The sequence below is a fragment of the Calonectris borealis genome, chromosome 9 (genome assembly GCF_964195595.1).
Source record: "Calonectris borealis chromosome 9, bCalBor7.hap1.2, whole genome shotgun sequence".
NCBI classification, from domain to species: domain Eukaryota; kingdom Metazoa; phylum Chordata; class Aves; order Procellariiformes; family Procellariidae; genus Calonectris; species Calonectris borealis.
The window spans coordinates 24,780,666-24,808,176 of NC_134320.1; positions in this window are offsets into that span (position 1 = coordinate 24,780,666).

Here is a 27,511-nt window from a genome sequence, read left to right on the forward strand (position 1 = left end):
TGGGGGGTTGATCCTGGTTCCATTCAACTTAATGGGAATTTTGCCATTCGTTCGGTGAAAGTACGTTTGGATGCTGGTGTCAAACCTAGCACACGTGGGGATAATGCGGCTCGTGTTACTTCTGCAGATGCTCTGAGAAAGGTTGCTTTTCTTGAAGGAGCTCAAGGCCTCCTTTGGCATGTGCAGCAGTTGCCTCTTGCTTTCCCTGCCTTTGGGGGCAATGTGTTTTCCTCGCTGTGATATCACCATGGAGCTGGCTGAGTTGCAGGTCCACGGTCAGGTCAGGGCTTTAGACCTCATGTGGTGCGTGCACGTTGCCAGTTGTGTTATGGTGTAACAAACGTTCTCGCATGATTTTATTCATAGTTTTAACAATGTGCTGTAGAAACAGAGTGCAATCTCAGCTTTCCATCTGGACGTTTCCTTTGGTTTCTGATAAGGGGAGAAGTGCAGAGTTTGCACGGCTCTCCAGGGGCACGACTGACCTCTGGAGAGTTGGGAGGTTCATTTTCCCAGGAAAAATGGAGTTTTGCTGTGGAGCAGAGCCTTGCAGATATGGTGGAAAATAGAGGTTTGATTTGCCCTTAACTGTCCATAAATACTTGGTGAGTTCATTCCAAACTTTCCACCTAGTTGTTTAAACTCTGGTGAGACCTGTGACAATATGACAGAGTAGTGTCAGGAGAAATTATAGACTTGGCAGCACTCTCTTGAGTTAACAGACCCTGATGCAATATAATTGCTGGTGAGAAATCTTTATTATTTGAAAAAGGCACCAAGAAGCCATAAAATCTGACTTTTAACCACACCACAATTAAGCTCAGATATTGATAACAGAAATTGGAGCAAAACTGGTGAGACATGGCTGTACTTACAGGTTTAAGATATACCAAAATTAAGGTATTTTTAGGGTATTCCTCAGGTGGTATAGTGCAGGATAGCCCCACTAATACTGAGGGAAACCCATCTTGATTTTCACACCCTTGGACGTTGATAATATACTGTAATATCAGAGACTAGTTTTCCTGCTTAAAATATTTAGGATTTTGGGGTCTATGAAATCCACACAAGAAATGCATATCTTGATAGTGCTGGAAGCCCAGCTGGCAGGCTGAATCCCTTTCAAGCTGCAGGACTCATGCCGTTTGAACAGCGTTTATGTATTTGGGACAGCTGGAGAGAAGCTATTGAAAAGCATTGGAGCAAAATCACACAAAATCAACGGTCGAGTCCCTCTGCAATTTGGCCACTCATCTAGAAGTACTCTGCAGTGCTCAGGGGAGCTTGAAACAGAATATTTTTCCAACAAGTGGGTTAAGTACATTTATTGTAATTGAAGGGAGACACAGGAATGCTGGTTACCAGAGTTTACATAATGGGTAAAATGGCACGTAGTGAAGGTTAAGGCTAAAGTACAGATGTGGGGGACTTGGTAGCGCTGGAGACGACCTTCCCAGTGCCCATCCCAGCCCAGATGGTCATCACCTCACTGCTCTGGAAACGGCTACTACCTTGGACCTATAACTTGGGATAAAAAAGGGAGGAAAAAGCTGTTACTGGTGTGTGGGCTCAGGCAGTGTCAAAGGAAGCGTGGGATGGTGAGGGAAAGGTATCATTTATTGAGGTTTAGGTACGGTCTTGGGAAGATGAGCTTTTCTGGTGTCAGCTTTTCTGCCTGAATGGGCACTTTTGTGAAACAGGGTGTTTCTCCTGCCAGGTGCCAATAAGTCAGTTAACAAATGGGGAATTCGGTCTGCTGCTATCAAGGTGAAATTTCATGATTATATTTTAAATGGAGGAAGGATGGAGCCAAAGTTTCTGTATGCTACTGACTGTGGATTTGAATGACTTTGTAGTATGAGAGGTTTTGAAATCTTTTTTTCCACAATGATACCTGCATGCTGAGTGAATTGCACTGATGTAGCTGCTGTCAAAATATTCTCTTATGTTTGATTATATGTAATTCCTAGGATAGTTCATGGTGCTATAGAGGTCAGCTGTATCTGGTGGCTTCAAAAGGCGAGATCCTTCAATCTGCTCGAACTGTTCGCTGGTCCCACAGGCCAAAGAAAGCATTTTGCTGCGTCTTGGCTTACTTGTTTCTTCACCTCACATTGCTCAGAGAAAGACATAGTGGAGTTGCAACATTGCTAATGTTTGCGTGCTTATTTAATTCTCTTGAATAGACTCCCCTGCAGCTATAGTGAGGATGACTAAGTGATTGGAAAATCAGTCTTTCAATTTTATCTGCATTTTTCTGAGTTTAAGGTGAAACACTGAACATACAATGGTGTTTGACTTTCAATGATGATGAAGGAAGAATCTCTGTTCAAGAAAATAATTAGCATAAACATATTAAAATATTTTTTGGAAGGAAAACTGAACATCTTCCTTAGATGTTTGCTAATGCTGCATATATTACTGATTTTGCTATGAAAGATTTGCTCCTATTTTGCAATTGTTTAGGATTGCTAAGTAACCTAGAGTCTTAAACCAGAAAATTTCAAACAAAAACACTACGTGTACATTGTGGGGAAGACTTAATAGCTACACGCAAATTTGGACTGTAACTATGTTTTTGGAAAGGACATTTTTATAACGGACTATGCTAAATTCCCTTGCAAAAGATTGTCATAGTTTTGGGTATTTCCAGCTGTGGGATACTTCTGGCTTCCAGTTTTTGTAACTGATGTCTGTCTGAGTTGATACTAGGATTAGCAGGTAGTGGTGGGGAGAGATGTGGAAGCTGGAATAAATGCTGCTGTTAACTTTTGCAGCCAGGCAGTTGATGATGCAGAAAAATTTGCTGCAGAAGGCTGAGGAATTTCATGGGATCTGTTCCTGTGTTCCCCCATAGCAAGACTCCCTATGGCATCGATGCAGAGTTTTGTCAGAGCAAGTACAACAAAACAATGTCTATTGTGTCCATTTATATACTTCAGCCATAAAACACACTCTGGGACAAAGAGAATTTGTTGTGATATAGTTGTGCTTGGGTCATGATTGGAGTGCTGTAGACCAGTTTAAATGAAAAGCCATAAATTTGAATTTTATCTCATTTTGTGGGTCTAGAGCCGAGCATTATCTAATCAGGTATTGGTTAGCTAAAGTACAAATCGAACAGGGGGTCACCGGACAAGGGGAAAGGTCGAGCTTTTTTGCAGTTTGTCACTGAGGTTTTAGTATTTGCCGGCAGCCCGAATATCCGAGGGGGTCGGGAGGCTGTTGCTCCACGGTTGTTTGAAAAGGGAAAATTGACTGCTGCTTAATCAACAAAGAAAACAAGCTTTTAAGGGATGGCAGTAATTTTTTTTTAAACAAAAGCAAGGGAACACAAATTTAGTGATTTCATCATGGTTCATGCCCTGCTATGAAAAACAACCGGGACAGTATTTCAAAGAAAGCCTTTGAATAGGTCACCAAAGCACATGCACCTATCTTCGACCAGCTTCTTCTGGAGTATGTTGAATATTTAAATTCAGGTCTTTCACTGCTATAGCAAACTCAAAGTCTCATTCACAGGTGCAATTTCTTCACAGCTTTTTTTATCCTAAACTTTTATTTCTTTACGAGGAAGATAAAACCAGGAGCAATAAACTCTAATAAATCAAACTTGTCACAGAAGTAAAAAATATTTTAGAGCTTTATAAAGCAGCATATAATCTGTTTATAGAGCAGAGTATATTTTCCTGTCATGACAGCGAGGCTGAAAAACATCTCAGATTTGGTAGCGTATGCTTGAGTTGATGCTATTACTTCTAAATGGAAATTAGGAGGCTGTCTGCCTATTTGTTTACCTCTTCTCTAACATTTTTGATGTGCATCTTTGGGGAAAGCTGGACAATTTCTTAAAAATTGTTCTGGAGTAAAGGCTTCTCACTGATCTATAGGGACTGGAATAGTTGCAATTTTAAGTTTCAATTCTGCAAATTTTGGCTTTCTTTTGGCATTTTTTAAAAATGTAAATTTAGGTTTATTTGAGATTCTGGGTTTTTTCTATCTTTATGAAAATTAAATAATAAGTTACAAAATGTACAGGTATAGGCTTTTAGAGTTGGAATATAAGGTATATGCTCCCAAATCCAGCTTGTAGCACCTAAACAGATAGTTTTCTTGTTCTTGGTATCAAAAAACTTCCACTGTAATCAATGGGGGTTACTGGCTGATTCTGCTCTAAGTATCGATATTATACCTCATTTTTGGGTCCTCCTTTGGAAAACCTTTGTCAGAATGTTGAAAGCAGCATCTGTCTCTTTTTTTATAAAAACAGAACAAAGAGTAGCATCTTTTAAATAACTGGGCATGGGATTCACACATCTTAAAACTGATGTTGTGCTATTCTTAATAAACAACACTGGTGCTAATGGAGATAACTCCCTTGCAGTCAGTGAAATCACACTGGGAGAGAGCAGTAGATTGTCTTTTGCAAAAAGGAAGAATGAAGGGAACGAAGACTTCATCACTTCCGAATATTTATCTTTGGGATATGGAGTTTATCCTAGCGTTAAATAAAAACCCCTTAATTTTCTGCTATTTTCTGACACTTTTCACACCACGTTGACTTACAGACCAAATCTTGACCTTTTCTTGAATCGCCTTTAAGAGCATTAACATGCAAACCAACTCCACACTGAACCAGGTGGTTGGAAAGTGGGAAGATTCCTTGCCTACATTTTCTCCTTGCGTATGGATTTCAGCAGTGTAAGGGCTCCAGGAACCTTTACAAAATTATTATTGAAGCAAAACCAGGAATAGGAATGTGGGTTATTCTGTTATTTGAAATGAAAAAGGAGTAATTTGTTTTATAGTGGGGGGGAGGGGATGCTTTTTGATCAATACAAGACCAACCCAGTTTTGCAGATAACGTATTCTCCCCCAGGTCAACAGACCATCCACTTCTGGCAGCTGCAGGTGGGGGTGACATCCTTACCTTTTCTTCAATACATAGGTGATGTTTTATCCCATTTGGAGCTCAGCTTTGCAAGGCATAGAGCACTCTGGCTGAGATCCAATAAAGCACTTAGGCACGGGCTTATCATCAACAGGATTACCCAGGTGTTTGAGTTAAGCATGTGCTTAGCTGCTGTGTTAAGCTCTCTGTTAGGGACAGAGTGTTCAGTGCCACATAGGATGGAGTTCATACCATATATCTTGCCTGGGGTGAGTATGCATGAGGGTGCTTAAGACAGCCCCTCGAAAGTTGCCTACAAAAAAGACATTACTTACGGTGCTGCTAATGCTACCAGTCTGAATTCTTCTGTTGTTTGCATCCGTGTCTTGTGGTGAGGCGGTGACTAAGTCCGACGCTACCGCACCTGCCAGAAGGGAGGTGCCGCTTGCCCCTGTCCTGAGCTGGCTCTGGCACCAGGGCTGCTGCTAACCCAAAGCCAACGTGGCAACAGCATCAGGAAGAGGTTTTCGTCCTGTAGCAAGGTGGACAGGTGCTTCGTGAGCAGCAAAGTGTTGCTCTAAGAGGCGATGTCAGTTGTATACCCCAACCAGCTACCTGGCTGTTACTGCCAGCTTTCTCCCTGCTCAGAGGACAGACACTTTATAATTACAAATGAGCAAACATCAGGTCTTCGAATAGCAAGATACGAGCAGGTGTACTTGTTGTTCAGTTTGAATTAAATGTATTTGACAGCAAAAGGGAGTTGTTGGTCCTTTGGGTTGTTTCATGCGGATGGAAGAGTATTAGGACGTGGAGACAACACACACAGTAGTCCACTGTTGTCTTTCTCTACTGTTCCTTACTTCCATTCTTCAATTCTCCTAATTCTTTGGTTAACATGATTAAGCAGAGTCTCGCATCGTGAGATCGGTGGGATGTGATGCCCTGTTTTTTGGACAAAGACCTCAACCTTCCCCTGCTCAGGCAGAGCCGCTGCTCACTGGAAAGGGAGCAGAAACAAGATCTGCAAAGCTCCTTCTTTGGCTCTACAATGGAGCTATTCCCAGAAAACGTTCAAAACCGTATCGCACAAGGGGGCTGAGTGGCTGTAGTGGCTGCCAGAAGGGAGGTGCTGCTCGCCGCTGTCCTGAGCCGGCTCTGGCACCGGGGTGCTGCTCACGGCGCTGACAAATCACTGAGCCAACCCAAAGCCAACACGGCAACAGCATCAGGAAGAGGTTTTTGGCCGGCGCAGGCGGCTGAGTGGGTGCTGGTGTGGCACGGCTGTGAAATCTCACGTAAAAAAGGCGAGGCAGCATCTTTGTCTCAATTAAACCTGAAATGGTTTGTGTAGAATTGACTGTTTCTCCACCCACGGTGGATGCTCCACCATGTCCTTGACCCTGGGGACAGGAAATCGCCCATTTCATGGCATGGTCTAAAGCCATGGAAACCTCTCTGTAGGTCTGTGTATGTATTCCCCACAAAGCCACTGAGGTTTTAATTTAATCAGGAGGAGCATTAACTCCTGAGGGAAGCAGAGTGAAACCATGAGGGTCAAGTGGACTTAGAAGTGGGAGGGGGAGAGGAAGTTTTGTTACCTTCTTCAGAGCAGAACTGGGGGGATGTTTCAGGAATTTGTATCCCCATGCAAAATAAGATGGTTATTATTTACTCGAATGCGACCCAGGTAGATTTTATTTGAGTTCAGTAGCACTTTGTCCAAGCAGGTAATAGCACTAAATAAACAGAGAGAAAAGCTGACATTGGAGTAGATCTGTGAGATTATCAAAATATGAAGAAAAACCATTGTGAGGTATGCCAGATGTCCCTTTAAAAGACAAAAGCTGTAAATTGAATTTAACCATTAAGAAAGACAATATCAGAAAGAAAAATAAAAAAAACAGAACTGAAGAGAATAATAATTGCATCTACTAGAACTGACAAACAATCATAATTCTTCCCATTAAATAAATATGTTATAAAAAATTTATTATGAAATGCCACATTATGCAAGCCAGGATTCAAAGATGAGTTCTTTGCATTAAGTACAGTAGATGCCATTAAGGAAAACAGTCAATATGTCACTAAGCCACGGCCTGTAAAATTAAATTGATTTGGTAAATGTAAGTAAGATAGATCTGTTTGCTTTCATCATCAATTTTGAGTGGGTGAACAGGTGATGTCACCAACCTGGGAGCGATAAAGATGCAGGACCATCTGGAAAGCTTTGTGATGGATGGGCAACTGCTTTTGGATAGTGACAGTGCTGTGGTACTTTGTCACTTGGGATGCAGTACTTAATAACTTTTCAATACCATCATAATAAATTTCACTGCCTTATTAATATAGAAATGGTGAGTTATTACTGTGATGGCTATTGTAAATAACAAGAGATGCAGCTGTCAAAAGCTGATTGTTTGGGCATGTTTCTTTAAGCAACACAGTTGACTTGGGATAATCAACGTATGTCTATACCAGCAGAGTTTATTGCTCTTGTCAAAAGAAAAAGCTGCATTATTCAAAAATTATATGAAGTCCATAATAAACAAGTTTAATATATTATCAGACTTTTCCTATAAGTTTCCTAACACAGAACAATAAATCACTTTTAATAATGCCTTTCCGTGTACAATAATATCCTTATGCTGTAATAATGTCCTTTCTTAACTATTCACCAAACAGAGAACTTCTGACAAAACAGAAAGGTATCTCTCACTCATCAGAACACTTACAAAATTAAATCTCCCTATTTCATTAAAAGGCTACTTTTGATATAAAGCTGATGGACTCTAGCTGTGTCTTTCTTTTTTATTTTAATTGAACAGATGTAGTTAAAAGTAATCTATGACAAAGAAATACAGACAAAATTATAACCATGTGTCCCTAAATACTGGCAGGAAAGAGCATCTGTGGGTGTTTTATGAAAGCCCAGGACTGCTCCGTGACATTGCTGCTAATGTCATCGGTCTGAGGGCTGGAGAGAAACAAAATGCATAGATAGTTGTTAGCAGAAGATGAATTACCAGATCAATCATTTAGCACCATTCAGAGTATTATCCCATTGTTCCCTGGGAAGATAATTAAGTCAATGATGTCTTTCTTATTTGTGTAAAGAGGCACGAACTTGTAAAGAATATCCAAAGCTCCTCAAACATATTATTTCTGGATTTTTTTTTTTAAAACCCTACTGACTTTGCCTTTCAGGCTCTAGCTTTGTCCCTCTTTTCAATTAAATGCCTCTCCACCATTTCTATGACTGCTGAAAAGAGAGCCAGCAGTCTATTAACAGGCAATAAAGTTCAGGAAGCCTAAGACTAGTTTCTTGGGTCAGAGGTGAAAATTGCATACTAAATGAAACAAAGGTGTGTCTTGATGGCTCAACAAGCAGTGGAGAGACGAGCATTACATGTGGGCAGGAGGAGATGGTCATCATTAAACAGAAGCAAATGAAGACAGGAGTTAGTGTACGGCAAAATGCTTATTAACCCAAATGAACACATGCACTTCAGAGGATATAGCACTGAGGTTTGGCATTTAAACCACCGCATGATTTAATGGTACCATTGAAATCTGGGCATTTGGTCTAATAAAGACATCACTAAACTTTAAAAGCAAAACAAAAATCCCAACTCCTGCTTGCTAGAGCCTGCAGATTCGGATGTGTTTATCAGAATGGTACAAAAATATACCTATTTGGAAGTAAAGAATAGAAAACAATAATTGGCTAACAGGGTATTTCCACCCCAGAGAGTATTAATACGGCTTTTTATTGGTGTGACAGCCCTCACGTTTCCTGGCTGAACGGTAGGTGGCACACACAGGAGTGAGGACATAGGTTGTCATAATCCAGCCCAATTTTACGTGATTGCGTCAACTTTGGCGCATACAACAAGCATTAATTTCGAAAAAAATACAAATGTTAAGTAGCCCTTTCTTTAAAGTACAGTCCTAGCATTTAGCGTGGAAAGATGTAAAAAATCCCGCAAAAGGCATAACATTTCATCAGGTGAAGCCTACAGCGTAAAGGGGCTCTTGTGTATAGTGGATTTCCCAAAGTGTTGTTTTTAGTCTTAACTTGACGAAGTGTATTGGCGACGTGCACGAAACGGGCTTGGGTTTGGTGAGGTTTTCACATGCTGTGTTGGAGACCTGGTGTGTATCTGTTCAGGAGTTCCAAGAGTAACTTTCAACGCCTTCCTATCTTCTTGAAAAGGCCTCAAGTGGTAAATTGGCTTTCTAAAAGTGTAGCTATGACTATGTGTGTATTTTATTCAAAATTAAATCTGAATATTCATGTTTTCTAAGAGATTTGCGGTCATAGTATTTCTGTTGCTTACAGCAGCTGGTATTTCAAAACCATAGCAGTGATGTTGATTTTGTGCAAAAATGTAAATCTCGCTGGGATGGGAAAATGGAAGTTTGGGTATGGGAAAGCTTCAGCATTACTTCATTGACAGAAAATATTCTTTAAAGCCAAATTTTAAGCAGTCATCTAGTGATAACCTCTGCTTAAGCCAAAATTTGCCTGTGAACATGGAAAAAGTAGTTTTTCTTGTTAACGTTAACTGGACATCTATCTACTTAGAATTACCCACATGTGTAGACACCCAAATGAGCAGTTAACAAGGAGGAAAGAAACCAGTTTTTCTGTATTCCTTTAATGCTAAACCCAGAAATTATCCTATCAAACCCTCTGTGTCTGGAGAGGAAGACGGTGCTGATGCCTGGTACAGAAAGGGAGAGCTGCCATGTGCTGCAGTGCCTTGCCATGCCCTTGGAAATGCACTTTCTCTTTTGCACAGAGGACACCACCTTACAATTTTCCCCCAATTAAGACTATAAGAAGAGGCCTTTTTTTCTTGCTTGTTGAAGATCTGTGGTCTCAAAGTGCATTTCCCTTGACCAGCTGGCCCCAGGCACTGCACCTCTCTTTTCTTCTTTCATCGCTGTTTTCCTCCTCCTCTAGTGGAGGAGTGCTACCATCGTCTACGTCATCCCAAACCCTTGCAGCCAGCTGGGATCCTTGTTCAGCCTCATGAAAAACCCTGTAATTTCCTTCTGCCCAGCCTCTTCCGAATCCTTTGCAAGTCCCATCTATCTCTGCCCCTTATATCTGACCCTTACCTTCCTCACTTTATTTTTCAGCAGGTCACTGCTACGATGGTCATCTTTGCCTTTGGCATTGACCACGTACGCCATCTGCTAACCAGGCTTTGATTGCCTTTTAGTGCCTGCATATATTTTAATTTTCTGTGGTGTCTTTTCCCGTCTCTGCTCTCCTCATGTCAGCATTTCAGTGTCCCTTGGTCCATCCAGGCTCAGTGCTTCACCATTCTCGGGGACAGAGTCTGCTCCTACCCTTCTCCATACTCTTTCCTCTGCTTGAAATATCACCAGTTTCGCCCTTGGCAAAGCAGCTCAGCCCCTACCAGCATGGGGCTTCGCTATTTCCTTTCAAAAGTTGATTTTCTCAAGTCATCTCCCAAATTTGATGGCTAGCATTGTTGTGAAAAAGGCAACATCTCAGCTTCTGTCCTCAAAGTCTGTTCCTTCCCACTGATGCAAGCGAAGCTGAATAAAACATGTGTTTTAGGCAGAAATAATGACGCCCTGTTTTTACACTAGTTTAAATAATTGTTTGAAAATTACGACTTTAACAGAAGCTGCTGTGTGTGTAAAGAAACCCTCATGGTAGGGATTCGGCTTGGTAAGTGTGACTTGTTTGGCATTTGCATTCAAATACTTTTGTGCTTCTGGAACATTTTTAAGACTTGACTCTCTGCTCCCACCACCCATGACAACAATGCACAAACAGAAGATGAAAATTCTGGTTTTCAGCCCCAGCATTCCTGAATAAAATGTAGCTGATTGCAACAGTATCATTTTGGGTGTGATTTTTAGTGGGTTTGAGTTTGAATGGGTTTAGAATAGGTGCTTGAGCGGCTTTTGTCCCCATGCTAATGCCCCCGCAGCAGTGGGAGTCAGGAGGAGTGAAATGATGACCTGAAATAGCAGACGGCTCCAAACAGAGCTGGATTAATGTGAAATGGGGCCCTCGTCCCATCCAGCCAGGAAGCCTCCAGCCAGCCCGGGAGCACCCATGCCATACCCCAACCTGGATCCCCCCCAAGCTCTCCCCATCGAACCCACCACCACCGAGCCCCCGGTCCTTCCGCAGCAATGAAATTCCCCAAAGTGGGTCTCGAGCAGCCCTGGCAGGACTCTGAGCTGTGTGCCCTGCCGAACATTAAACAGCGGAGGGATTAAAACCCAGTTTGCCTGTGTTCTGACAGGTTTTGTATAATTTTTTTATGTGCGACAGACACATTTGATGTGTTTGGAAAATTCGGCGGTACGTTCCCCCTCCTGTGATATTGCTAGGCTTGCTCTGTAGTGCTGAAGGAGGGGAAAAAAAAAAAAAAAAGCCTTAGTTTTGGGAATTATAAATAATTTGATGCAACAGGTTTAAGTTACCATTTTTGTGGTGAAAAGAAAAGCTTAGCGTGATCCAGATTTTCCTTGGTTTCCTCCCATTCTGCTGAGAAGCAGAGGTATTCACATTTCTTTGTCTAACAGTTTTATAATGTCTTAAGAGATTAACAGTGAGCATGAATGAGGGGCTGAGGATTAGACGACAAAAAGCCCGGGCCGTCCACTACCTTGTTTGCACATTTTACATTTTTCAGCATTGCCGAGCGAGTATAGAAACTAAGGAAAGATAATAAGGACCAGAGTCCCAAAAGTGTTTAGTGATTCAAAAAAATTCAGATGCCATGTCAGAACTGACAGAATGATGGAGCATTATGTGGCAGGACCCACTTTTTTGTCTTAGGGTAAGCTCTCGCCCTGAGTGAATGCAGATGTTATCGCAGGATCCCAGACAGACAGTCAGTGAAATGTGACAAGCTGTCAGCAAAGTTACACTACGTTGAGTTTGCTAAAATATCCCAAAGCTTTATACATGGCTTTTTTTTTTTTTTTTTTTTAATAGAGAAAACTCTTAGCTCAATCAATTGGCAAAAAAAAAAAAAGACAGAAATGGTTACAGTAACCTTTCCGGTCGGGAATGCTTTGAATGGTCCAGACATGGCTGTGAAAGTTTTCTAAGAGTGGAAGAAAATTATCATCTGAAATATTTGGAAGGTTACGTTGGCATCGGTAAAATTTCTGAAAACAAAACGCATGCATGGTAAGGCTGTTAACCACACGTCATACTGTGTCAGTCATTCCCCGAATGATTTGGGTATTTACCCTTGTGAAATGCTTAGTCAAATCAGTAATAGCAGCCAGCAGAAGTGAATCCTACCGGTACTCAGCTTTCTCTTTAGCAGGGCATCAGTTTCAAAATAGGGGGTTTATAAGCAATTGTAATTCCTTTACTGGTCTGATTTTTCGTTTGTTTTTGTTTTGTTTTTTTTTTTTTTTTTTTAAATTTTTTTTTAACCTCAGAAATAGATGCAAACGAGCTGGTAAAATTGCAAACTGGATGGCAAAAAAGATGTAAAGTGAACCGGTTAAAACATGCTCAGCAAATAAAAATATATGTCAGGGCAAATCGATGCAGATAATCTGAATTCACATGCTCTGAAGTCATAGCGAGGCTCAGAAAATGACTTTTGTTTTGAATTTTGGGTCTGCAAGAGGTATTTGATTTGTAAATATTGTAGCAAGATATAAGCTTTTTAAATTTTGAGTAGAAAAAGAAGGGCCCCGTTCTGCATAATCTTAAATATTTAAAACTCGAGGAATCTGTAGGGAAGTGACGTTATTTGTATGCCAACACACTCACAGGACTGTACTCAGTATTTTCTTGTTTTAATACTTCATTACTTAGAAAATATAAATATATACTAGGAAACTTGAATATTTTTACACATGCAACTGATTTCCACTTTTGAATTAGGACTGCATCAGATTCAAGCTTTTATGTAATTAGAGGACAAAGAGCCTAAAATACTGATGTTTTCAATTTATTTCACAGATTTATTTTAAAGGTATATTTCCTTATACAGACAAGTAGATTTTAGTTTGAAAATGCCAAAGTAAGTTGCATATCTGTTTTGCAAGTAATTATATATATCATTCACAGGAACCCCTTTAATAGTCTGTATTCTTGTCTTATTACTTAGCTTAAGCCTAAATTTAATGAGAAGGCTGTTTATAGTGGCACAAACTAATATATTTTGCTAGAATGCGAGTTGCAGTACGTTCATTCTCTTCCAAGCAGGGCAGAATAATGCCTGTGATTTATAATCAATTTAGGTCTCCTTTTGAATAAGATGATCTTGCATTATTTGTTTCCGTATACTGAAAATATTAATTTACTTCTAGAAGCAGGGGAGAAAGGGAAGCATACCCAGCCACAATTTAGTGCAATTGGTGTTATAACAAAATGTATTACCAGACAACGCAGCAACCTTCCCTGATTCTGAAAAATGGGATGCAAAGACGCTTAGGAGATAACATCTCGCACAGTGTTTTTGCAAAAAAACCTCTGAAGTAAACAATCCAACTAAATTATGCATATGGAGGAAATGATTGAGAATATGTTTAGCTGGTAATCGCACTCATGCTGAAGTTTTAAATTTCATCTGTCTGCTCAGATCTATTGTGATCCATTAAGTGGCTTCCTTTTTTTCCGACAAATTGAATGCTGCAACTGCAAGGAGCTCTTTTGTTCTTTTAATTCAGTCAGCATGGAAATGATTTTCTCATTTCAGGCCCTTTTCTGTCCTCTCTTCATTGTGTCAATAAAATAGAGTTGTGCAGAGCTGCTCTAATCAGCTTAGAGTGCTAATTCATTGCACTGGGATGCTATCTGGGTCCGGCTACAGGTGGGCACTATAAGGGGTCAGTCTCCAGGGGAGTCTAATTGTGTCTCTCTTGGGTCTTGTTGGCAGAATAACTGAAATCTCAAACCCCAGCTTAAGAAAGGAAGGGAAAACGCACCAGCACAGGAGCATGCACGGTCTCTAGCTGCACCGCTCAGTCTCAAAGTTGTTTCCATTGCGACTCTGTTTGGGGAAGGGAATGCTTTAGTTCGGTGGCAAAAGATTAATAAGAAACTTTGTAGATCAATTTTAAAATTTAAATAAGAATTCGGTCATTTCAAGGTACAGGTGTGCAAGAGGGAAATGGATGCTGTGGTGCTGGTGGGGGGGCTCGGGGGAGGCTGGCCTTTAAATTTTTGAGGCTTTCAAAAGACTAACGAAAAACAAGAAAATGCATTATTTAGAGAACAAATCCTCGCTGTGTGTGCTAGCGGTGGTCTTAAACAAGCTTTTCGCCAGGGTACGTTGCGTGTGAGGGAGTCTGCCGAGGAAATCCTCGGGCAGGTGAGGCAGGGAGCCCAGGCTGCCCCAGTCCCCCCCAGTGCCTAAACCCTGCGGCAGCCTTCCTCCCGGCGTGGAGGGGCTGTACTAATGCTGGGAGGCGAGGCTTTCTGCTGGAGATTTTGGCTCTTATCCCGGGTTATCTCAGAGAATTGCTCGAGAAAGATGAAGAGAGGAGGAGTGCGAGGGGAATGGAAACCTCATGTTCGCCTTCTGCCCCAATATCACGTAGTTTGGCCTCAGAACTGTCCCTGACACAAAAGCAAGCAGATTTCAGGCTTTGCTGGTATGTTTGGGTTTTTTTGGTTTTTTTTTTTGTTTTGTTTTAATATATGAACTTCTGTTTCCTACGAACCACAAAAAAACTGAGAAAAGAGGTGCTGATGGGGAGGGGGCGATGACTCCCGGTGATGCCTCCTGTCTCTTGCCACCTTGTCCCATGGTGGGAGGTTTGGGAGCATCTGCCCTGGGGTGCGTCCTTACCTCTGCCAGCCCTGCAACCCCAGGGCAGCCCTGGCACCTCTTCCATTGGGGACTGAGCAGCAGAGCCCAAATTTCCCAGACAGACGTGATAGACGCTGCCAAATCGCTTCCTGATGTAACGCCAGCAACCCCAGGGATGTTACAGCACGCACAAGTCTGCTCCCAGCACTTCTTACGCAAGCCAACAGAGATGGGCATAGACGAAGTAGTAATTATGGGGCTCCTACCAAAAATTTCTCAGCACCTTAAAGATGGCAGAGCCGCCCTGGCACACCTCCTCGCTGGGGAGGAAGGGCACAGCTTGTTGCAGAGCAGCCAGTGGCTCTGCAGAAAGAAAAATGCAGTAAAAGTGGTAAAGAAAATTGAGCAAATAATAAATTTCCTTAACAACGTAGCAAAATGCAAAAGAAACTTTATTTGGATAGCATTTTGGTTTTAAATTAAGGTGAAGTTTTTCCCACAGAATGTATTTCCTGTGCCCGCAATTGCTCATGCAAAAAGTGGGGACTTTTTGGAATTACTTTTAAAATCCCAGTCCTGAAAAAATAATTGGATCCCTCCCAGCATCTTTTTCCCCCGTGGGACTGAGGTTGTCACTTACGTGAAGGAAAAGCGGAGAGGGCATGGCGCTGGCACATGGCCCTGGGGCAGGGGCAGCTCCTCTCCTGGAGCACAGGGCCTTTGGGGAACGGGGATGTGATAAAGTCTCCCAAAAGCCGGTGTCTTTTCCGCAGAGAAGCCAGTGCTGGCTGCAGAAAGGATTTCAAGGCAGTGTGGGCTCTGCAGGGCATCAAAGCCTCATCCTTAGCTACTTCCACGACTGTGGTCCTCCTTCACTCCAAAGTGAACCTGATGGAATTTGGGCAGGACTGTTCCCCATCGGTGGATTTTCTACAGGAGCGATAAGCTGTCCGTCTATTGTGGTTTTGTGGCAGAGCCGCCACCGTGAAAATTAATTAACATACCTGAAGACACCCCTGAGCAGGAAATCATAGTGCTGCTCTGTGATTCAGGGGTGAATAGGATCTCTCTATTATCAAAAACTCCATCAGGGAAGAGGAAATTAAGTTCCTAATTAGACAGTGTCCAAAGGAAGAAGTGAGGCATTGAAGAGATGAAGAAAATTGAGAGGTAGCTGATGCACGTATCTGGCTAACGATAGAAAAGGAAATAGTAGAGCTTGAAAGGTCACTGACCTTATTAGGCTAGGAGAAAAGTAGTAGATCTTCAAAAGCTTTCACCTATGATAGGTTGACAATGTGTGAAGTTCTCTAGATGGTCAGGGAGGAAAGACAGCCCAGAAAGAGCATGGGAACAAATTAGGTAGATTACAGTGAACTGTATAAATGCAGCATGAAAAGCGTATTTAGAAAAGAGAGGAATTCAGAGTAGAAATAGCCAGAAAGGTTTCATTATTTGACGAGATCTCCTGTCAGTAGGAGTACAGGATTTTCTTTCCCACTTAATAATTTTATTTTTTTTACTATCAGTTAAACTCAGTAACGATCCCTCACTGGGTATAACATTTCCCTAATGAAGTATTTGCTTTCTGCTAAACTGAAATACTTCAGTGGTAGCCAATTCTGAATGTTAACTTCAGTGAGATGAAGATAGCGCTAATAATAGCTTCAACGTTAGTTTTTGAATAGAAGAAACACGTTCTGCACCACTTAGTGAAAGCATTGCAGCTCCCTTAGTGGCAAGAGACTTTTACCTTGGAATACCAAACCTGGCCAGCTGCAAGACTTTTAAAGGCTGTTATAGGCTATTTTCTCAGTAGGTAAAAACTCCCTGGCTCTTTAAATGACATATTACAAGAAACAAGTCTATAGAAAGTCAAATGAAATACCCCTAAAGCCTGCCTCCTCCCAGCCTCTCTTCCTGCAGCAGTTTTGTGCCGTACGTAGGTGATTTCTCAGAGCCAGCAAGGCCTGATTAAAATCCTCCCTGCTGGTTCGTGTACAAGCATGGGTTTGAGTTTAGAGGTAGAGTTGTTTCTCTCTCTTTCTGGTAAATGCTCAAGTTTTCTTGTTCTGACTGTTGGTAGGAAAGGGGGAGAAGGAATGCAAAGAAGAGAGAAGAGGAAATTAAAAATACAGCACTGCGTATTTTTCATGCAACAGGACCAGTCCATTTACAATATAACATAACAGCAGTTTTTCAGTCAAAATAAATGAGGACAAATTCTCTGCTGATAAAATAGATGTAGCACCATGACTTTCCTTTAGCGTAAGCAGAGCATTGATCCACTCCAACAGTACCAATATAAACCCAATGTAAAGACAGACCATGGAAAAGCCTGAAGTTTTTCTCTTGCTATGGGAAGGTTTAATGGCTTTTTTTTAATCCTATGAATAACAAGGCTGTTTTTAAATAAATACTGTTGTATTCTGAAATTAAAAAACTTTTTGTGAACAAACGCTACCATGTGGCATTTCACAAATAAGGCAAAAGATGCTTCCTGAATCTACCTAGAAGAGCTAACACTTTCCCATCACCGAAAGAAAGCAAACACGGTATGCTCAATACGTTTTTCTCATGCTCATGATCCTGTCCTGAAGCAGAACCACGTTGTAGGACTCCAGCCTGGAGGGCAGAAGTGCTGCTGAGCCCGTGGGCAGAAGAGCAGCCCATGCCTCGATCCCTAGGAGGGCTCTGCAGAAAGGCATTACGGGTGCTAAGGTTCCTGGAGACGGAGAAGGGCTGCCATCCCCGATTAGATGTGGTTTGTAATAGTATCGTCCTGTTTTCACTCACCACGGTAGAACATTTCTACTAGGCTAACAAGGCATAGGGTAATGAGAAACATGCCAAGTTTAAGGGAAAGAGGAGTCGAACCTACGAACAGGAAACAAATGTGATCAATTACCCCAAGTGTAGAGCTCACAGATACCTTATCTTAAGGCTTCTTAAAATAAGAACTTGATTGTTTCCAAATGCGCCTAAGAAGCTAGTGATAGAAACGCATTAATACGAGAGACACGTGAAATTTTATTACCTCCAAAAATTGTCATTATTACTTGCTTCTAAAGATATGGAAGAATCAACACAACTGTCTAACACATGATCATAGCAATAAATCTACGGTTACCTGTGCATGTGCAGGCTGTACATGTAGAAGCAGAGTTTTAGCATTATGTTATTACAGTCATCTAAACAGTATTTCAAAAAGCCACCAGTATTTATCGCAATATAAAAATCCTCTTCTGCAGTTTATTTTTATTTCATTGGGTTTCTTTATTAACATTAGACTTCTTTCTTCTCTTCAAAACAAATATTTTAAAGACGTTTTCTTGGTGATTATTCTCCTTGTAGGTGCTACGCTGTCTGTAGAAGGCTGCTAAACTTAGGTTGACACTGGAAATGGCGATCGTTAGCTGAAATTTCTGACAAACGGTGTGTTTTCTGAAGGTACATTAGGAGCAGGGAGGAATGTGTAATGGCAAGCTCATACTAAGGGATGGCTTTGACCTAAAGTTATGAGAGTCTCTGCTAGGTTTTTAACGTAAACCTGCTATTTTGGGACAGGAATATATTCCTTTTCATGAAATTGCTCCTGTCTATAGGAATGTCACCCATGGATGAATTAGCAGGAGAAGGGAAGCCACTGTGGGAAATCTAACACGCTCTTCCCACGTATGCAAGTCCCTTGGGCATCGGCAGGAGTTGTGCATGAGGTCTGATGGAGGTATGTGACCCAAAACTCACGATTGCATTAGAGTAATTGCCCGAGATGAACGTGGCACTTCTTATACCTCGTGGGTGGATTTACACAGGCTGAGACTGCGACTCTGGAGGGAGGCAGAGTGTTGCCACCGGTTTTAACAGGAGTAACACCAGCCTCTTGTATGCCTACACATGATGGTATTCCATAGGAAAGCAATTTAAAAGTCGGGCACTCAGGACTGATGTATCGGTAGAAGGAATCAAAATACAATGTTGGTGGTTTTTGTCAGTAAAGAGTCCAGATTGGATTTTAAAGGAGTCTGTTCACTTTGTAAACCCACACCTGATCCACCTTTGCATAATGTGGACTGAAATGAGGGCTAGAACATTTAAATTTTGCTAGACATCTCTTGACATAGGTGTTGCTATATGAAGGGGGTTGTTGCTTCATTCTGCAGGGGCAGGCTTGTTTCCTTTAAAATGCGTTTGCCTCTCTCCTGAGATGACAAATTCAGCAGCATCTTTAACGTGCTATTCTATTTTGAATCGTTGTTTCGTGTTTGAGATCACAACTAAGTTGTTTTAAGATTCATGCATGTTTACTGATTCCAAAGAATAAGGTGTTTACTGCAAATAGTCATTTAGGTGCAGCTTAAACTCTTCAAACGTGGTTGTTGTAGTGATGCATTGGGTGACAACAGTAAAATGTTAAAAAAAAAGTTTCAGGCATTTAGCTGGAATTATATTCAATACCGACCTGTTATGGTTTATTAAAGTTCTGCAATTTAGCCTGGAGATATTTGCCAGTGCAAAAGTAATGGCTGCTTTAACATCCGTGTACAAAAGTGGAATTTAAGAGATTAACTTGCATTTGACCTACTTCAGCTCTACTGGTAATGAGGGGTGCAGGGGCACAGAATTAATTTCTCTCAATTTGTGGCTCTCAGGGGTGCTGCTAAGTTTGAGAGTGCTTGAATTTTAAGAGTCTCCTGGTGTGCTGAGAAGGTTTTGTTACTGCGTGGAGCTCCGTTAGTGGCAGGGACTGAAGTGCCAGTTTTATCTATTTGATTAATAGCCTGATTGAGTTCTAGTGTATCTTTGAAAGAAAAAAAACATGTTTTCTCTCCCACTCGAACAGCATTTTTTCCCACACACGCCGATCCTCCTCTCCCACCCAGTAACAGTAACTCGAAACAGCCAATGGGCTGAGAAATGTCTGCTGGGCCTAGCTTTAGTCTGCAGCTCTCAAGCTGGGTTTTACATACCAGATCTGTCTCACCTTCACAATATCTGGGATTTATTCAGGATCTGCTGTACGATTGTTGTGTGCGATATTAATAGGCTGCTTCTAGCAGGATATAGCTTAGAGTGGTATTGTTTGGACTGATGCGGTTTTAAAAGCTAGCAAATGACTGTGCAATTATTACTCCGGCGCTGTGTCTTCACCGCAGTATTGATGCATCTGAAGAGATTTTTGGCAAAGCCATTTATACTCTCGTGAAATTGGCTGTAACTACTCAAAGTACAGTGTTTCCTTCCCTCCCTGCGTTTAAAAGGTCTGTTTCAGTTCCTTATCGATACACTTCATCCCTCCTCTTGCTTTTAAAATAACCGCTGCTCAGTGGAAGATTTCTTTGTGCAGAATCAGTTGCGACATGACATGATTTATTCCAAGCTCGCTGCAGTTTATCAAGGAAATAAACAGAGGAAGCAATAATGCATATAGGTGCCATCCTGTGTCAAATATGCATATTGGGGAATAGGATGATAAAGGTAAAAGATTTCTAAAGTTTTCTATACATTTTTGTATATATATATTTTTTTTATATATATTTTTTATACATAAAATTTTATCAACTTATCACATTTTCACAGAGGAATATTGGCGTTGAGAGTTTATCTTTTCTAGAAATCTTTAAGTAAAAGCTCCCTCTGAGATCTCCAGCTAAATCATAGCACAGAAGAGTCTGGAGACTGCCTGTGTATACATGTTACTATTTACCAATAGGCACAATATTGAGCAGCTTCCACCTAATGGCAAAAATACATATTAACTATATCAAAAGAAAATGTGTATCTTTGTGTTTCATAACATATATGAAAAAATCAATTGTGCCAGAATTCTTATCAACATGTGCAATGCACTTCTACAGGAATGCAATTGTATTGTGTAACGTTTACCTATCAATTTAATAGAGACTAATTGTCCTGAGATTATTTTCTGGAAGGTCACAAAGCCTTTGCCAGGTTTCGTTGTCAGCTCCTCCTTCCAAAAACCTGTGACTACAGGAAAACATAGCGTCCCTTTGGATCTGTGATCTATCAACACAATAGCTGCTTATTTTCAGCAAGCCTGGACTGACCAGTGCTTTTACCTTAAGGAAATGGCTGATCTTTTTATTTTCAGGTTAAGAAAATTAAGACAGATTTCTAAAATAGAGAGGTTACAGAGCTCTCCCACAGGGCTTCCTTTAACGGGATGCACACAGACATACCTTGATGCAGTTGTTTTTGACATGTTACTGCTGTCAGAAAGTCATGAAGGATTTTCCTGGTTTTTAGAAAACAAAAAAAAAAAAAGAAGAATTGACTGTTTTGGGGTTTTGCTGTTAAAACATAAAAACATATTCCCATGATGAGTTCTTAAAAAGAAGTATCAAGGCCACCCATTTCAATTCTGGAGAAGCAAATCTTGCTATGATGTGCTTTCTTGATTTTGTGGAAATCTTTAAAGATTGTGTATTAAGGTTTGCTAAAAAAATTGAAAAATTTTGATTTTAAATATTTCTTACTCTTCTTTCATCCGATGGAAAGCTTTAGTCGTTGCCATATATGCTTCAGTGAAAAGCACCAGCACCCAACCCACTGTACAGAGTTAATGTCCTGCAATCTTTCCCTGCTCCTGAGAGTCGGAGGGAGTTTCCAGCTCCACTTTTCCTAGCAGCTGCCAACATTGTCAGCACTGATCTGTCAGAAAGGATTTTTCCTGGCAAAACTTTGAAGCTCCTTTCTGACATCCCCAACAAACTAATTGTTGTCTCCTGCCTCCGAGAGCCCTCTGAAGTCCCAACGAGTTAGTGTCTTCTCAAGAGATGAGAAAGGGGACTCACAAAATCAATTTATCAGGCTATTACGCATTGTCATCAGCCAAAACAAAAACCTGCTAAAGACAGGAGAAAAAGTAGAAGAAATGGGTCTCTGAGAAAAGGTTACAGAACATCCATCTTCTCTCCTCTTCTGATTGTTTCCTTTCTTTACCCATTTTCATACCCATTTCCCTCCACTAAAAGACACTTTATGACAAGCATTGTAATCTCTTTAGACCAGGGGGGAACCTCTTCTTTAGGACCGAATCTTTGCAAGGCGTGAGTGACAGCGGGAAGGGGTCCAATTGCCACCGAAGACTCTAGGCAATAAATCATCCACCCTGGCATCAAGTGGCTGGACTAGTCCCCACTTCCTGATGGCCACCAGTGCCTGGCGGTGACAAAACAGCTATTGTCAGCGCCCAGCAGCCACATTCCCTCCTTCTCCCCGCCGAGGTTTTAAGTTTACCTAAGGCATAAGAAACACAGATTATAACATCGGGAAAGAGAAGGAAAAAAAAAAAAAAGGGAAAGTCTGCCATGGGCAGGAGAAGGGACGCGCGAGAACAATGCTATTATCGCGTACTTTTGTAAGTTCAAACAATAGTAGCGACTGGAGAAGTGCCATCAGGTTTTTATTGGCAATTACTTAAATGTCTTTTGATACCCTCACCAGACGGTGATTTTGTTTGCGTGTTTTTAAGACTTTCCATTTCCAGGTGACCCCTGGTGCTGTGGTTACTCTTTAACCGAGGCAAGGCAGTGCAAGGAGGTGTGCGCTGTTATAAGCACAACAGCTCTTCACTGAACAGAACAATCTTAAGGAGGAAATACTGGATGGAAAAATAAGTGCTTGTCACCCAGATACAAAGATTGGAGCGTGTTTTGGATTCTTTCAGGCCAAACCCAAAGATCTTTGCATTGTCAAGTTATCACACCAAATACCATCATGAATTTTTTATCATTTATAACTAAGTTGCCATAAAGGAAGCTAAAAAAATGCAGCAGGCTTGTACTCTGCTGCTGCATAAAAGACGTTTATAGATAAGTTGTAATCAGCTCAGAGTTACATATTAACTGGTGAATTATGGTAACGGGAGGAATAAAAGACTGCAGTGGGATGAGTCTTTAAATCTGAAACCCCTCAGAAGGTCACCAAAGGATAAGAGTAGCAGAATATTTATCACTGCTGCATTTTTATCCTTATTGATTTTCCCCTCAATGTCATTAGATTGTTTCCTTTAGACAAATGAGCTAGAGAACACTAACCATTTATTAATTATTGTTGATGCTGGGAAAAATGGCCCGTTCCCTCCAGAATACCCCTCAACTTTAGTGCACTTGCTAATGCAAGAGAGGAACTTGACTCTGGAAATTTAAATAATGAATTAGTTAACATGCCATTGACTCCTCTATTCTGTTGTGGTAAGTGGAAATCTATGTGCATTTGTTTCCCAATGTGCTGTCGTTCTGTATGTCCACTGCCCGAGTTCTCAATTATAAGAACCATTTTGGGGTATGAGAATGCAATAGATATTAAAAAAAAATGTCTGGAGCTCCGTAGTCAGGCAGACATGCCTTTTATTATCATAAGAAATATAGAGATTATATCATCCTTCCAAATATCGAGTAGCCCGGGGGTGAATAGTTTTTGTTTGAGTGAGTGAGTAAAACATCATTAGTTTTTTCATGATCACCATGGGAAAAGCTGACAAGTAGATTTTTCTGTTGGCTGGTATATTTTCGTGACAATTTTGTGAGGCTATGTTATACGGTTCTGCATATAATGAAACTCCTTCGTAGTTTGGTAACAAGGAAAAATATTATTCCTTTTCTTTTTAACTGTAAATTGATTAGGCTGCACTGAACTAGCAAAAGTAACCAGGACTCTCTGTTTTAACATTTTGCATTATTTAATGAAAAGCCTTTAAGGTCTCTGGATTCACAGTCAAATTGTTACAGAGAGTAAATGAGATGAAGGTTTTTCTAGGCTCCATGACAGTTCTATCCCATTTCATCATCTTAACTAAAAAATAATCCTATCTAACTTGAAATCCACAGCAGCTGTAAGTAGAAAATAAATCCAAACCGCAGCTCAGACTTGTAACCTAACAGCTATCATAAATAATCAGAACCTATTTGAAGGTGGAAGATGGGACATTAGAAGCTATTTACACTACTAGAGTGATGCCATTGATCAGTAACAGCAACCCGTAGATAAGACTCATATGATGTCATTGTTATTTATGATGGGAATTGACAGTAAAGCTACTATAGAACTTTCTTCCCGACAGCTTCATTCATTTCTGTTTGTGATGCATTTTGCTGTTAAAGAAGCAATCAATAGCAAAATTGTGGTGATAAAAGTTATTACTGGTTAAATATATGAAAAATGTGCCTGTGTACGTATACATATATAATGCCAACTATGAGAACATTAAAAAATTAGGTCAGCAGAATTTATATAATATTTTTTATTAGCAATGTACAGTAAAGCCATTTTATGTTCTTTGATGGTGAACATGTAGTACAGTCCGATTTATTTTCTAATCTCATCAAACTTATTGCGACCATGAGAAATGCAGTGTTGCAAAGATTTAATATAATGTTACAGGTTCGCTGCAGTAAGCCTTACGGCTCGCAGTGCATTGGTGCAGGTCAAAGAAGAGGAGAAAAAAGCCCTTTCAGACCAGTACCAGACATGGGAATCTGCTGTGCAGGACACGTGTGTGTCCAGCATTAAGTGTTTGCATCCAGCAATTAAGAGGGTTTTAGCAGCAAGCAAAGACTGCTGAAATATAGAAATATCCCTGCACCAGGTCCAGTGTGCATGCATGCCAATGCAAATTTTGTGGACTGTTTAACAAAAAAAAAAGGCAAGAAACCATTCTTTTCTTATACATGCTCTTGGTGGGAGATGAAGGCAAAATGAAGGTGAGACCATGGCCAGCCTCAGAGCAAGGGCTCTTCTTGTTGCCTCCTCTAGTGCCACGGGCTGTCCTCGCGGGGCTGGTGCTTTCCTCCCCGCAGGGGCATGGTGGCACTTGCGAGAGGAGTCGGATGAGGGGATGTGGGCGATGTCTCCCAGAAGGACAGGGACGACCCAACCAGGCTTGGGTGACACCACGCTGTCCGCTCTGTCGGGCTTGGTCCAGCTGCGGAGCACGTGTGGGAATTAAGGTTGTTGTTTCTATTCCACAGTACTACAAATTAACTGATATTTTGGTTGCTAATTTTGTACAAGCTTTTTATAGCATGTTAAGACAGTACGTTGGTAAAAAGCTAGCAGAAAAAAACCCACAGGAAAAAATATGAAAGGATAGTTTCCACGTTATATGAAGGATCACATTAGCCTATTGCTTCCTTAAGCTCTCAAAATTTTTTTGAGTGTTTTACTTTTTATTAGGTAGTTTATACCCAAAATGAACATTTCGTTCCATTTTTGTAACATGAGATTTGTGCAAAACAAAATGTCGATCAGGTTGTCTTCATCAAATGAAAAAGATGTGAAGATGGATACGTGTGTAGGAATGTAATATGCCCTGCAATCATCAGTCAGTTGGAATTACTAACCCCAGACGCTACACAAACCAGCACTAGAGACTAAGAACTAGAACTGATATTATATAGAAACTGTATTAAAAGTCATGCGAATCACCAAAAATTAAAAGCACCATAAGAGGAGAGAGAAGGACTGAAATTTTTTTTTCTGTAGTGTCCTCATAGGCCATAAACTGATTATTAAACATATACCGATGTTTTTAGGCCAGCACTAGTCCAATACTATCTGTTCATCAGCAAAACCAGAGTGATTGGCAGGGTAATACTGACTGCTATGTGTTTCTTAAGTTAATTTTCTCTACTGAAAATGCACATAGTATCATAATTATCCTAATTCTGGCTAATTTATAAAATTCTTCAATAAGTCTATCTGTATTTAATCTTCCGCGATATGAATCCCCATCCTCAGAGGAACTGGCTTATCTTTTAAACAACCCAGGATTTATTTTGTATAGTTCCTTTATGTATATGATTGTATGTACACAGCAGGTCAAAGGCAGTGCTTCCCAAGACCATTGTTGGCCTGGAACAATAAATATTAGACTTAATTTAAATGGGTCAGAGTTCATTCTCATCCACTGCCCATCTATACAGCAAAACCATCTGGTCAGTCACTTAGTCGAGACAGAAATAGTCAATGTCAACAAACTGCTAATGAAAAAATGTATGTTTGATGGGAGCTTCTTCTAAGCCATGACAAATCGACGTGTGATGTTATATAGGAGTATATGCGTCCTTTTGCTGATCTATAGAAAACAGTGGGGTTTTTGAGATTTACACTTTGTACCTAGGAATGTTGTTATCCAGTTAAATAGTGATGTACCTCTTGGTGGGGTTTCCTTTTTTTTTTTTTTTATGTGATGAAGAAATATTGCCCTTATTAATATTTCACACATTTTATAGGTAATACTACCTCTATGACTTCACACTGTTCTTCCCAAATGGTCCCCAGGTTGTACTCAGGAAATGTTATTACAAGACTTTCTGTCGTATTTTGTGAAAGGATGGGTTCCTGCGCGTGGCCGAGAGCAGGGGTGATTGCACTGGAATTTCAGCTGCCCTTCCAACAGCCAGGGAGGCTGGGCGGCACGGCTGCTCCCTTATAGCTGCTAATTGTCATCCGTAGGGTAACAGCAAACTGCTAAAACAAGGCAGGACAACGGGGTGGATCACAGATATTATGTAGGAAGCAAGGCAAGTCTTCATTTCGTGGTAGCTTACGGCTGGCGTTGTGTTAAAACCATCGCAGGGAAAACCGATTCGGGATGGCACAAAATGTTTTCCAGTGACAATTTGCCTAACATGTTGTGACCGGGCAAATTGCCTAGAATTTGGAATTTTCTCCTTGGAAAATGAGGGTAGGATTTTGCTCTCTTCCAGCATCTTCAAGCTGATGTTTCCAAGGCACTTTACAGATACTGCATTTCTCAACATCAAAATGTCATGCATTAGCATTCGCTGTATTTAACCGTATAGATAAGTTAGTATAGATATAGTTAGTCTTTTACAGGGAGAGAAACAGAAGTGTAGGGAGATTAAAATGACCATTTTCAAACTCACTACCCTAAGGGTTAGGCTTATAAACTCTATTTTTCTGCGTCTAAGCAGGCAGCCCAATTCTCAGTGCTGCTCAGCAGCCTCCATTGACTGCAGAAATTATGGGGTGGATAAGTTTGCCTCTTTTGTTTTCAGTGTTTCAGAATGTGCTCGACTCCAGCTGTGTTAGGTATTTTTTGGGTTATTTATGCCCAACAACAGTCATATGTTAATGACCCATCTGTGCTTTGAAGCCGACGTGTCTCTGAAGCTGCTCGTTGTTATCTGGGATTTTATAACGTTAAATGTGTGCTGATCGTGTTGGAAAGAAACGCAGGGATGCACCTTCATCCAGCGGCTGCTGTCTCTCGTGTGGACCGCAGTCCCTCCGGGAAGCATCTGCAGAGCACTGCTGTCAAGGACATGGCCAAACCTGCAACATCAATGTGTCCCGGTCCCAGAGACCTTACTCTTAGTACATCTTGGATGTAAATATTATTTAATTATTACTTGGATATTCTCTAGTCACTAACAAGGCAGTCCTGTTGAATATAACTAAAATTGGTAGAAAATTGCTCCAGTTATGTTATTTCAAGTGGATTGGAGTAGAGAAGAATTACCTAAATGTTAAAGGAAAAAAAAACCCAAAGCCCAAAAGTTTATATTTGGGTTTGTATCAAAATTGAGTATAGTTTATGCAAGCTCATCTTAATTAGCTGAACACTGAAATCCTCCGTCGGCCTGGATAATCACCTCCAAATGAGCTGCTCCTGTGAGGTTATAAATGGATTTTACAAGAGTTTTTAAGAGTAAAAGACCCTATCCCCCAGCTCTTTTGCATGCTATAGCACAAGCCCCTTGAGCTCAAGTTTTCAGAAGTTACCACCAAGTTTTTCCACGTGATCTGTTTTCTAGCGGAGCCGAGCATCCGACTCCTGCAGCGACTGTAACCG